Source organism: Bubalus kerabau, chromosome 3 (genome assembly GCF_029407905.1).
Source record: "Bubalus kerabau isolate K-KA32 ecotype Philippines breed swamp buffalo chromosome 3, PCC_UOA_SB_1v2, whole genome shotgun sequence".
Classification (NCBI taxonomy): Eukaryota; Metazoa; Chordata; class Mammalia; order Artiodactyla; family Bovidae; genus Bubalus; species Bubalus kerabau.
This window is the reverse complement of record NC_073626.1, coordinates 95854144-95866719: the sequence shown is the minus strand read 5'-3', so window position 1 is coordinate 95866719 and position 12576 is coordinate 95854144. Positions and strand designations below refer to the sequence as shown.

General features: G+C 35.2%; 1 protein-coding gene across 13 annotated transcripts in view; it reads left to right on the top strand.

Annotated features, from left to right (window-relative positions):
* The window catches only part of GALNT13 (polypeptide N-acetylgalactosaminyltransferase 13), a 952843-nt gene that overhangs the window by 406099 nt on the left and 534168 nt on the right, over nt 1–12576 (top strand). The window contains exons 1-3 of one of the 13 annotated variants that reach the window (XM_055572538.1): nt 10451–10467; nt 11223–11391; nt 11990–12069. The exons of 9 other annotated variants lie outside the window; for them this stretch is intronic. The gene's annotated coding sequence lies outside the window, so the exon portion shown is untranslated. 3 more of the 13 variants (XM_055572537.1, XM_055572539.1, XM_055572536.1) reach the window with 3 other exon arrangements.

Below are 12576 nucleotides of genomic sequence, written 5' to 3'. Positions count from 1 at the left end.
CAAGGATTGGGCTTCCCTGGTGGCCCAGATGGTAAATAATCTACCTGCAATCTGCGAGACCTGAGTTGGATACCTGGGTTGGGAAGATCCTCTGGAGAAGAGAATGGCGACCCATTCCAGTATTCTGTATAACTGTATATGCTTATTGAAACCCATAATGGTGCACCCTTAAAACTGATGAATATATTTGTTTATAAAGTATATGTCAGTAAACTGATTAAAGAAAAAAAATACAGAAGAAGGTAAAAACACCATTTGGCTTAAAAAAAGACAGATACAACTCATGGAAATTAAAAGTTGGAATTTATGTAATTTAAATAATAAAATTATATCTCATTAAAGGGGTTCCCTGGTAGCTCAGTTGGTAAAGAATCTGCCTGCAATGCAGGAGACACGGTTCAATTCCTGGGTTGGGAATATCCCCGGGAGAAGGGAAAGGCTACCCACTCCAGTATTCTGGCCTGGAGAATTCCATGGACAGAGGAGCCTGGAGGGCTACAGTGCAAAGGGTAACAGAGTCAGACACGTCTGAGCAACTGAGCACACACTCATGGAGGGAAGCAAGAGTAGAAACATGAGGACAAATAACTAGACCATTACAGCAATCCAAGGGAAGAAAAGATGGTTTGAACTTCAGAGGAGGAAATGGAGATGGAGAGAAATCGGTGAAATTGAGATTCATTTATACACAAATGTGTGTTGATAATATATTGGATCTGAAAGATGAATGAGTGGGAAGAATCAGGATGAGGTTCACATCTCTGGCATAAACAATATATAAATGCTGAAGTCATTGAAATATAAATTGGACAGTTTTATTTGTGGGAAGAAAAATTGATTGAGAGTACAAGGAATGAGGGTGTTGTGAAAGCCTGGTTTGGTGTTGGCTATTGGATTTGAAAGTCTCATAATCCATTCATGTGCAGTTGTTAGGTAAGGGGTAGAAAAATTAGTCTGGGATTCGGTAAGGATACTTTGCTGCTGCTACTTAGGAAACAAATACTTCACAAGAATAAAATGACCTATCCAGACATGAAAGGGGATAAATATTATTAGACTTTCTCTGTGTTTAAAGATCTTATATTTTAATTGGAGAGATCCAATATACATATATGTTTAAATAGTCCCAGGATAGAGCCTATTCTTGTGCTTATTGTGAGGAATTTGGGCATTTTAGCTCATGCCAGAGCAAGACATAGGGATTATATAAGTGTAAAATTTCTTTGAAGAAATTACACTACAAAACCAGGTGCTGAAGGTGAAAGGACAGCCTTTAGAATGGGAGAAAATAATAGCAAAAATGCAACTGACAAAGAATTAATCTCAAAAATATATAAGCAGCTCATGAGCTCAATGCCAGAAAAATAAATGACCCAATCAAAAAATGGGCCAAAGAACTGAACAGACATTTCTCCAGACTTACAGATGGCTAAGAAATGCATGAAAAGATGCTCAACATCACTCATTATCAGAGACATGCAATGAAAACCACAGTGAGGTACCATCTCGTGTCGGTCAGAATGGCTGCTATCAAAAAGTCTACAAACAATAAATGCTGGAGAGGGTGCGGAGAAAACAGAACCCTCTTACACTGTTGATGGGAATGCAAACTAGTACAATCACTATGGAGAACAGTGTGGAGATTCCTTACAAAACTGGAAATAGAGCTGCCATACAATAGAACAGCAACCCCATTGCTGGGCATACACACCGAAAACCAGAATTGAAAGAGACATGTGTACCCCAATGTTCATCACAGCACCATTTACAATAGCTAGGACATGGAAGCAACCTAGATGTTCATTGGCAGATGAATGGATAAGAAAGCTGTGGTACATATACACAATGGAATATTACTCAGCTACTAAAAGCAATTCATTTGAATCAGTTCTAATGAGGTGTATGAAACTGGAGCCTATTATACAGAGTGAAGTAAGTTAGAAAGAAAACACCAATGCAGTATATTAACGCATATATATGGAATTTAGAAAGATGCTAATGATGACCCTATATGAGAGACAGCAAAAGAGACACAGAGATAAAGAACAGACTTTTGGATTCTGTGGGAGAAGGCAAGGGTGAGATGATTTGAGAGAATAGCATTGAAACATGTATATTGCCATATGTGAAATAGATCACCAGTCCAGGTTTGATTCATGAGACAGGGTACTCAGGGCTGGTGCACTGGGATGACCCTGAGGGATGGGATGGGGAGGGAGGCGGGAGGGCGGTTCAGGATGAGGGACACATGTACACCCATGGCTGATTCATGTCAATGTATGGCAAAAACCACTACAATGCTGTAAAGTAATTAGCCTCCAATTAAAATAAATTAATTAATTTTTTTAAAAAACTCAGCTGCTGAAAGATAACCTCCAAGACTTGGCTGCATAGAAAATCATAGAAATAGGATTTATCCCTTAATTTCCTGGGCATTCCAGTTGGAATGGAACTCACCTTGAGTTTGGGGATAATGACTTTAAGCCAATGGAGATTTTTTTTTTTTTTTCCAGAAAACATTGTTATGGAATCATTCACTTGTTTTTCTGACCAACTCTATCACCCTTCTGCAATAGAATTAAATGGAAAAGATTTTGTCAAATAAAAGTTTTGTAATACCAACGGCTCTTTGGCAATCCATAAAGTATGACTAAGCTCTTTAAAGGAGACGGACATGGCAACACACTCCAATATTCTTGCCTAGAGAATCCCGTGGACAGAGGAGCCTGGTGGGCTGCTGTCCATGGGGTTGCACAGACTTGGACACGACTGAAGCGACTTAGCGTGCATGCATGCATTGGAGAAGGAAATGGTGACCCACTCCAGTATTCTTGCCTGGAGAATCCCAAGGACAGAGGAGCCTGGTAGGCTGCTGTCTATGGGGTCACAAAGAGTCGGACAGGACTGAAGCAACTTAGCAGCAGTAGCAGCAGCAAGCTCCTTAAAAACATTATAGGAAGGAGCATTATGAAGCAGGAATTAAATATATGGGCAATGTTGGGAAGAAGCATTAGCAGTGATGACTGAGTCGCTGACGTCACATGGTTGTGAGCAGCGTGGACATTGGTGGCACTCTGAGTAGTATGTGTCTATCCTTACACTTGAGAAAAATTGTAAAATTTGAGAGGGCAAATTCAGGCTGAGGACCTAAAGCCTTAATATGTAGTGAAAGCTATATGTATGTATATATATATACACACACACATATATACTTTTAAATCATTGAATTACTTATTTATTAACTTTTTTTTTTTTTTACTGAATCCAGGTGACTAGTTGAAGTGGATAATGTGGTTTATGCAAAAACCAGGAAACATATTGTATCTATAAAAGAGTAAATGCTAGAAATGGTAGTGATAATAGAATGATACTCTCTCCCTGAGAAAGTTATCGTGTTGGATTTAAACTGAACCATGGAAGATGGGATAATTTACATTAAATTTGATTAATTCTGGCCATGGTATATGCTTGCAATGATAGATAGAGGTACAGTTATGGAGTAATTATTTGATGTTATTGGTAAAATAGCTTTACCATTGTATCTGAAATTCTCGAATCTTCTCTAAATCAGTTTCCCAGAAATTTTGTTAGGAATTAATGCATAATAATTCAAACCCAGGCAAAGCAATGCTTTATGAAGATAGGTTTGGTTCTGTTGAAAACTCTATAATCTTATTTATGGCCTCAGTATTCTATACTCAGAGTACAATGATAGGTCTGCAGTGTGTATTTTAAGCTCTAAGTATAAACCTAAGTTTCAAATAATACTTCTCTATTGCTTGAAAAGGCCACATCCTTTAGGGCTAGAAGTTAAGAAGCAGAAAGTGGAGAGTGCTTAGTCTTTGCTGATTATTTATATGCCTTCCTCTGAGCCATCAGTTATTAAATATATGTGGCCCAATTATGATGATAGAAGTCAACTCATTAATTTTTCTCCTGTGGTGTGGTGTGCAAGGAAGCATGGATATAAAGTGATGAGGACACTCTTCTCTTTGAAGCAAACTGATGGGTAAATTTTGGATAGCTGTAAAGTTTTAGAAGATCTTTGCTAGGTAGATTGTGTGAGGAAATGTGTACGAATGTGGAAAGTCCAGGACAGTTTCTGGGAGAGAGTGAATATCACAGAGAACTCTTTTTTGATCATTTTACATATCTGTTAACACTATAAAACACTGTAGCAGTGAAATGATGCACACCCTTTTCCTGCTCTTACACGCCTCAGGAAAAGTCTAGAGGCAAATAAACTTGTCAGAAGACAATGGAATTAGTTCCATTATGAGAAGCATGGTATCTGTACAGAGAAAATTAAACCAAAAGATCAACAGTGTATCAAAATATGCTCATTGAAATGGAGCAACACATGAGAGTTTAATCTTTCTTGATCTAGAGGAAGTATACTATTGTTAGCAAAATAAGTGGCATTATTTAAGGCTTCTAATGGACAGTTCTATATAGAATGAGCATTATTTTCTCTAGCTATAGGTTGGTGCTTCACTTCTTCCCTATTTTTTAGATATATAAAAAAATTAAGTCACACAGAAGTTAAACTTGCACAGATCATACAATTAGTGGTAGAGCTGGCATTCTGAAGGAGTCAGCTATCATTTAAGAAAAGATGAAAAGGAAAAAGATATAAAAATGTGGCATGCTATCACAAGAACAGGAGAGAAGATCTATTTAACAATTGTTCTTCATATCATAATTTGTACTTAGACTTTCCACACTTAATTATATGGATTGCCAATGTGCCTTGGTGGCTCAGATGGTAAATAATCTGCCTGCAATGCAGGAGACCTGGGTTTGATCCCTGGGTCAGGAAGGTCCCCTGGAGAAGGGAATGAGAATCCACTCCAGTATTCTTGCCTGGAGAATTCCACGGACAGAAGAGCTTGGCGGGCTACAATCCATGGGGTCACACAGAGTCGGACACGAATGAGTGACTAACATTCTCTCTCTCTCTCCAGTGTTAGAATCCTAAATCTCTGTGTTATATGGCATACTCAGAATAAATAAATGAGTAACTAATATGCACTTTTGGTTTCTGATAATAAAGTTTTTCCACATTTAATGTAGAAATGAAAATGAGTCACTGGAGGATGATAAATTTTAGAGATCTTTCTTACAAGGGAATTAGGTTCAGTTAATCATATTATAAAATATGTTTCAGAGTCTAGTATGACATTCATTACATAGAGTGGTGCTCTGTTACTTTGGAAAGTAATAACAATAGAGTGGGCTTGAGAATATGGAATGAAAAATATCCCAGAGCTGTGCTAAAAAGCAGTTTAAATGAATAATCAGATGTGTACTTTTCTAGCCATACAGCTTACAAAGCAGAACTTAGAGCTTTCTTCTGAAACTTTGAGGTGGTTCAGACTAACATTTTAGAAAATTGGTATACAAATGGCGATAGCTATTGTCTCAATATTTGATGAACAGACAGAAACATAAAATCGGATATTAGCCTAAAGCTTAAATAATTTTTAGGAAGGGGAAAACTAATTGAAACTAACCAATTGCCTTCCATTTGAGATGGGTGCCCTGGGTTCTGATTAAACTCCTTTGTGATAACTTTGAGACATATGTTCAACTGACCTTTAGGAAATGGAGAAAAGAGAGGCAGGACAGATTTATATAAAACCACCCTCAGAGTTTTACTCAGCAAAACTTTCTCCAGGATAGTGAACCAGAACAAATCAGCACATACATTTCATAGAAACTGAAGCCTAACTCAGAGAAGGACAGAAGCATTCTTCCATAATGTTGGGAATGGTGTGCAACTCATTCCAATAAGCCATCCACTGGGTCTGAACTGTGGTGGGACAAAGATTGTGAGAAGGAGCTGATTCCTGGCTGAATGGAAAGGCTGGGAGTGGAGAGGACTGAGGGTGAGCCTGAATAGGTTAGTAGAGAGAGACCAAGAGTACAGAGGATCAATCCAAATCAGATACGTTATGAGACCTGAGACCCGCTGGAGCACGTGGGCAAGATTCAGAAGACAAAGGGTGAACTTTGTCCCAAGGTCCAAGTCAGGGAGGAATCAATGGGCAGGGAAGTGTAAAGCCGAGGTCCCCAACCTCAAGGATCTAATGCTTGATGATCTGAGGTGCAACTGTGATAATAGTAATAGAAATAAAGGTCACAGTAAATGTAATGTGCTCAAGTCATCCCAAAACCATCTCCCACGCCCCAGGACATGGAAAAATTGTCATCCCCAAAACCCATCCCTGTGCCAAAAAGGTTGGGGACCTCTGGTGTAAAGAGCATTTCTCCCTCAGAGGCTGCTCTTCACTCTTCAAAGAATAAGCTATGATTAAAGAACTGTTGGGTTAAGCTGTAAGAAAAGAATGGATCTGGTGTAGTTCATGCTGTTGAAGCCAGTGGTGAATATAGATCTATAAAAGTAGAATTACCGTATAAAGCATTAAACAAAGACATTATGATATAGTGGTCAAGGAAATAGTTTTGATCTTTCGTTTGATTCTTATTTCTGCCACTCCTGGCCAAGTTAATCTTGAGTGATTATTTATTTTTTAAACTTCTATTTCTACATCTTTAAAAGGGGTTAATAGCATTACTGATGTTGTTGGGCTGATGTTGTGGATCAGTATGTTGAAGTTATCAAACTCTTCTAATTCACTAGGAAAAAGATTAGACTTAATGCTAAAGATAAAAGTAAATAGTGTGGAAGACTGATGGCATCAATAATGTTTGAAATAATGTGAGAGTGAAATTACACTATTGAAACATTAATTTGATAATTGTTACTCTCCTTTGGAAAATGAAACCTTTTAGAGAAATGATAATGTCTGGTTATTTTTTCCTAAAATTTGATGAGTGAATTATTATCATTGCTAAATTTTTATGCTGTGCTTTCAATCCATGAGTTCTTCTAAATGATGACAGGAAGTATCAACCCTTTTGTTTATTTAAATATTTGAGTATCGTGAGGTGAAAGAACTCAAAAATGAAGTGATGATTAATACTGATAATTAATTTTAATATCTAATATGTATGCTTGCATTTAGTGTGCTAAGATAACATGTACTTGTTCATTTGACTGATTTCTAAAAGAAAAGTTCCAGCACAAACCATGCTTTGATGAAAATAACAGTGAATGTCAGTAATATTTAAAGCTACTCAGAATGCATATTACAACCTACCTCAGTCTGTAAAAACATAAATGGAATTAAAATAGAGTAGGACCCAGTAATTTAATACTAAATTATTCATTTCATATATAATTCATTGAAAAATACATGTATGGGCAAAGTTGGATTCAACCTGGACACTGAATGACTTGACTGTACAACTTGGTTTTGGGTTCCTAGGGTTACAGAACAGGTTTCCTAGTAATAAGGGTGATTCTGGAATAAGTGTATCTGTTTCTCGTAACTCTCCTAAAAATCAAAATGCATTTGTAATATGTTGTCCTGGATTATCATTTGAGTTTGGGAAAACATAATAGTACTCATAATTGTTTTCTAAACATTTTAGAAAATAAAGATGGAATAAAAACACAGAAAACTCCTGGCAGCACTAAAAGCAAACCAATGTGCTGCAACTGCTGCTTCGTCACTCATCCCTATTAGGCAAGTTAATTTTTCTCCTTGTGGCCCATAGAAGTAAACTCATTTTCATGATTGTGTTTCTTGCACATTTTATATCTTTTCCTAATTCTCAATTTTCTCATTTCATTAAAACTTTAAAGCCTTACAAATTTCTACTTTATAAAAAAAAATACTGTGAAATCAGACATGATATATAGTCTGGGCAAGTATTTACTTGATTAGGAAATGTCAGTCCAATCTTCTCTTTACAGAGTAATTTTGAGAAAATCAGAAGGTGCTATCTTAGGACTAATATATTCTATAGTCTTACCAAAGGCAAAAAGTCAAGTTTTAGACACTCACCAAGAAGTTTAGACAATTCAAACACCAGAGTGTTGAAACAATTAAATATTTTAATTTGCTATATTTAGCAGTAGATTTTGCAATAAATTAAATATCTAGTTCATGCTAAATAGATGGACAAAATTTTTAAATGGCTATAAATTTACTAAATAGAACAGATTAAAATATTGATATATTTAATATACTGAATTTGATAATAGCTATACTAGAAAAAAAATGAGTTTATTCCAACATTCACAGTAGAAGCCAATATAATTAATATGGTCATATTTTATTAGCATTTTAGAAGAAATGCTGCAAAAATGCAAACATTTTGTGGTAATGATTTTTGTGCTTTTGATTTTCAAAAAATGTGTGTAAGCCCATTGTGTATCCATTACCATATTTTAATTACTTAGAATAAAAGAATATAATTTCTTATTATTTAACTCATGTTTTTTCAAAAAAACATTTACTAGTATAAAATATCAAATCATTTAAAAATGTTGAGGTCTTGTGGAATGAACCCATATGTATCCAAGATAAAGAGTATTGTCAAGGATACCTCTTAGGTTAGGATGCTTTTGAATTATTGTGCATTCAAAAATTATATATCAACTTTAAAATAGATGAGTTATAAACGCTTGCTTATCTATTTGAATGTTTTCATTTTTTAAAGTTCATTTATATATTTTACAATTTTAAGACACATACATTGATAACTTATGTAAAATATGTAAATCAACTCATGAATTGCTTATGTGGTTAAAAAAAAAACTTTAAAGAACTTTCAACTCATTTTAACTAAAATACATTTCATTTTACTTTACTCTTCCAAACTTACTTCTGTGTCAGCTATGTAAATAAACAACTGCATACTAATGTTGGAATCAGTGAGGGTTTTTCAATAAATTAATAAGCCATTACTGTTCCGTTAAACTAACTTACAATCAACTTAGACATATTTTCAGTCGTTCCATAACTAACATTTTAATTTTGTTTTAATCATGTTGAACACAAAGTCTTGTTATCTACCTTTGATTTGTTTTTCCACAGGAAAATTATTATTCCTAATTGTTACTAGTTTTATTTGTAATTGCTACTAGTTTACTATAGAGTCTCCAGATACTTTATTCAGTTTCCATGAAATTCTAAACAATTTACTATGGACATAACTTGCTATAATGGAGTTAAATATAGTACATTGAAAATGAGATTAGTTTCTGACAGAACATGGCCCTTAAAATAAATATGGGTCAGCTTTTCTTAGTGTTAATATGTAATGGGTCAACTTTTCTTATAATATAGTGTAAATTGATCTTTCCAAAGTGTTTTTATTTGCTGCTACTGTCTCAGTGGGTCTGTAGATTAGTAGTTATCTTTAATGGTATCCATGCAGCAAAAATTGATCTGCTTTTGCTCAATTAGCTCATAGATGGCATAGGGTGAGCAGGTATTGCAACTGTTTCATTGATGTGGAGAATACTTTTAGCATAATAATCTTTCAAATGTATATTCTTGATTTTGAAGATAATAAATCTTTACAAATGCTAATTAGCAAATAAATATACCAGGTGGATAGTGGCTCTGGGTTTTCTGTATTATTTTATTGCTTGTAGTTTCAGGAAAACATTTAATCACTGAAGAGTTATATTTCAGGTTAGAGGAGAATGGAATGGCAAATTTAGTAATTTTAAATGCAGGAGTTAAGAATTATATTTCAAGTTAGAAAAAAATGGAATGGCAAATTTAGTAATTTTAAATACAGAATTTACATAATATGTAGCTTTAGAATTTAGTCACTATGAGGGAAGATGATCATAATCTGTGCATATTTCATTTTTGAACTTTACTGTTTTAATTTTGGTGAATACTATGTATTTTTGAATTTTGTCGTTTTAGGTCATTAAAAATATAAATCTTAAATTTCTATCATGGTTTTAGATAAAATGATTTAAATTGTTGTTTGATGAAATGGCTAATTCATGTTAATATTGATATAAAGCAGTAATTTTCTTACCTTTTAGAGGAATTTTAAGAAAGATACTGCTATATCATAGTTTGGAATCTTGATTACTTATTTTTTTTTATTGGTTGCAAATTTTATGTTCAGGGTTATGCTTTTATTCTCTGAGATTGTTGGTGTGTTAGAACCTGGTGCCCACTGTTATATATTTTTTTTAATCTACTTTAAACTCCTCACTACATAATCTCCAGGGCTGAAGTGCTAATATCTCTGAATTATTGTTCACTTGTTTGCAGTATGACAGAATTTACAGCCCCAAACCATCATGTGAAAGTGAGAAATAACATCTGAATCTACATTCAGTCTGGGGCCCTTTGCCTTGTGTCCCAGAGGTTTATCCAAGCCTGGGGTGGATTTATTATCCTCTTCCTTCTTGATGGGGCAGCTTATGGACTCATACAAAGATGGGCACACACCTAAAGGGGAAATTCCACGCACATGCTTTGATCTCTTTGTTTTGTGGTTGTTAAAAATTCCCACATCTGTCAAGATGAGCTAGATATATGCTTCTCAAACTATAGCGTGCCTCAGAATCACATGGAGAGACTGGTAAGACACAGATAATTTAGCTCTAACCCCAAGAGATTCTAATTCAGTAGGTGTAGGGTTAAGTTTCTTAAGCTCAAAGGGATTGCTGATGTTGCCTGTTCATAGACCACTTTGAGTAGCATTGATGTGGATAATGTTAACCAAGCAGAGATATCAACCAAATGTATAAAACTTTGAAGAAAATGAGTACATTTATTAATTAGGCACACAGATGCATCTTCCACATGTTTGAATGATAACAATTAGCAGAACTTTAAGGGTCCAAATTTGGTGGTAATTATGCTGAATGTCTATTTTGTTTCATAAAAATTTTACATTAAAATAATCCTGTGAGAGTCTTAATTCCCAAAGCTCACTGGATTAGTTTAAGCATCAAAATGAAAGCTGCTTCTTTGATCACTTATCAAAGAAAAATAATAACATGCAAGTTATTATTTTTAAAATATTTTTAAAAATTATTTTTGATGCATACATTGAAAATTTTGGTTAATGTCCTTGGTGGTGTGAAGTATTATCAATAAAATTTACATTTAAGTAAATGTTTAACATTAAGAGATGATTTTTAAAATTATTTTCTAATTAATTTATCATGGATGTTACTGATAAAAAAGAGGTTAGCTTTATGTCAGCCTTTACCACTTGCTAGCTTATTATTGGTGTGCTTCATCTTATAAATTCCATTTGCAAATAAAATCTTACAAGATACTCGAATAATCAATTTTGGGTTCCAGTGATGGTGAGCCATCTCGTTGCAGGTTGTCAGCATTAACAAGAAGGAGCAGAAAGCATGGATGCTATTTTAATAAATAAATTCAGTTAACATGCATTTGAAAATCAAGCCAAACAGGGAGCACTCATGGGGCCCAGAGTCCTGCAAAGAAGGGAAGCTGAGATGGGAGTCCAGCATTCAGAGTTATTTTCCAGGTAATTGCTAATTTGTAAGTGATAGTTACTAGACTAGAAAACAAAAGCAGAGCTTCTGATCTTCCAGGGCTATGGTATGTACCAAGCATCCCAAGGAGGAGCTGTGATAAATACCCAAAGTTTCCACTTGAAGCACTGAAGGGCCCACATTGGATATAGGGGGTGTGCTAGGCAGAGTTTTAAGAAGGCTCCATGACTCAGCAAAATTCTAAGGTAGCCTGAATGGTGCACATCCTTGGATCAACCCCCTTGTCTTGAGGGTTAGAGGAGGTCCGAATAGGAGCTATCATCCAGTGATAAGATTTACCTGTGATTAATTAGAAAAAGGTGAAGAGAATTTGCAGCTGATTTTGAGTTAATCACGTGGAAACTTTAGGCCCTTCCTAGTCAGAGACATTCTTCTACAGGCCTTGAGGTTCAAAGCAGCCATGTTTTGAGGGCTCCTTGGCCTCTAGAAATTAAGAACCACAGTCAAGAAAGCTGGGAATTTATTTCTTGTAGCTGCAAAAAACTCAGTTTTGTCTACCAGCGTGTGAGCTTAGAGAAGGATCTTAAATTCCAGAAAGGAACATGGCCTGACTAGCAAACTTAATTTCAGCCTTATGAGGCCCTGAGCAGTTGGCATAGTTCTACATTTCCCTGGACCACTGAGCCGCTGGAAACTGAGAATCTTCAAAGGTAAGATGAAAGGTTTTGTTTAAGTAATTTATATCAGAGCTTTTCATTTCTAAACGTTGTGTTCCCCAATTGTGTTAATGTTATATCCTGAATTGAGGTTTTTAGAATGGACTCTGCGTGAAGAGATTTGTACTTTGTTTCTTTGAAAAGGATTTTGTTTACCTAGGAAAAGCTCTATGAAAAAAAATTTGCCAAATTCTTAACATTTGATGTTATAGTGCCTATATTAGGTGTAGGATTAGCAAGTGCTGGATGGATGGGAAAAAGCAAAGAAAACTCTAGCATTTTCTTTATGCTCTTTTATACTTTTTTTTGTTTCAGGCTTGTTTACTCTTCAGTTTCTTGCACCCTGATATCTGATATTCACATTAGAGCCAAAAATTACTTCCATATGCAGTCCTGAGGAAGTCCATTACTAACTATAGCCTCACCTAGACTTAATGATGGTGGGGAATTCATTCTGTGTTCAGTGAAAGAGCCTTCATGTTACCTCTTCCGCCATATGCA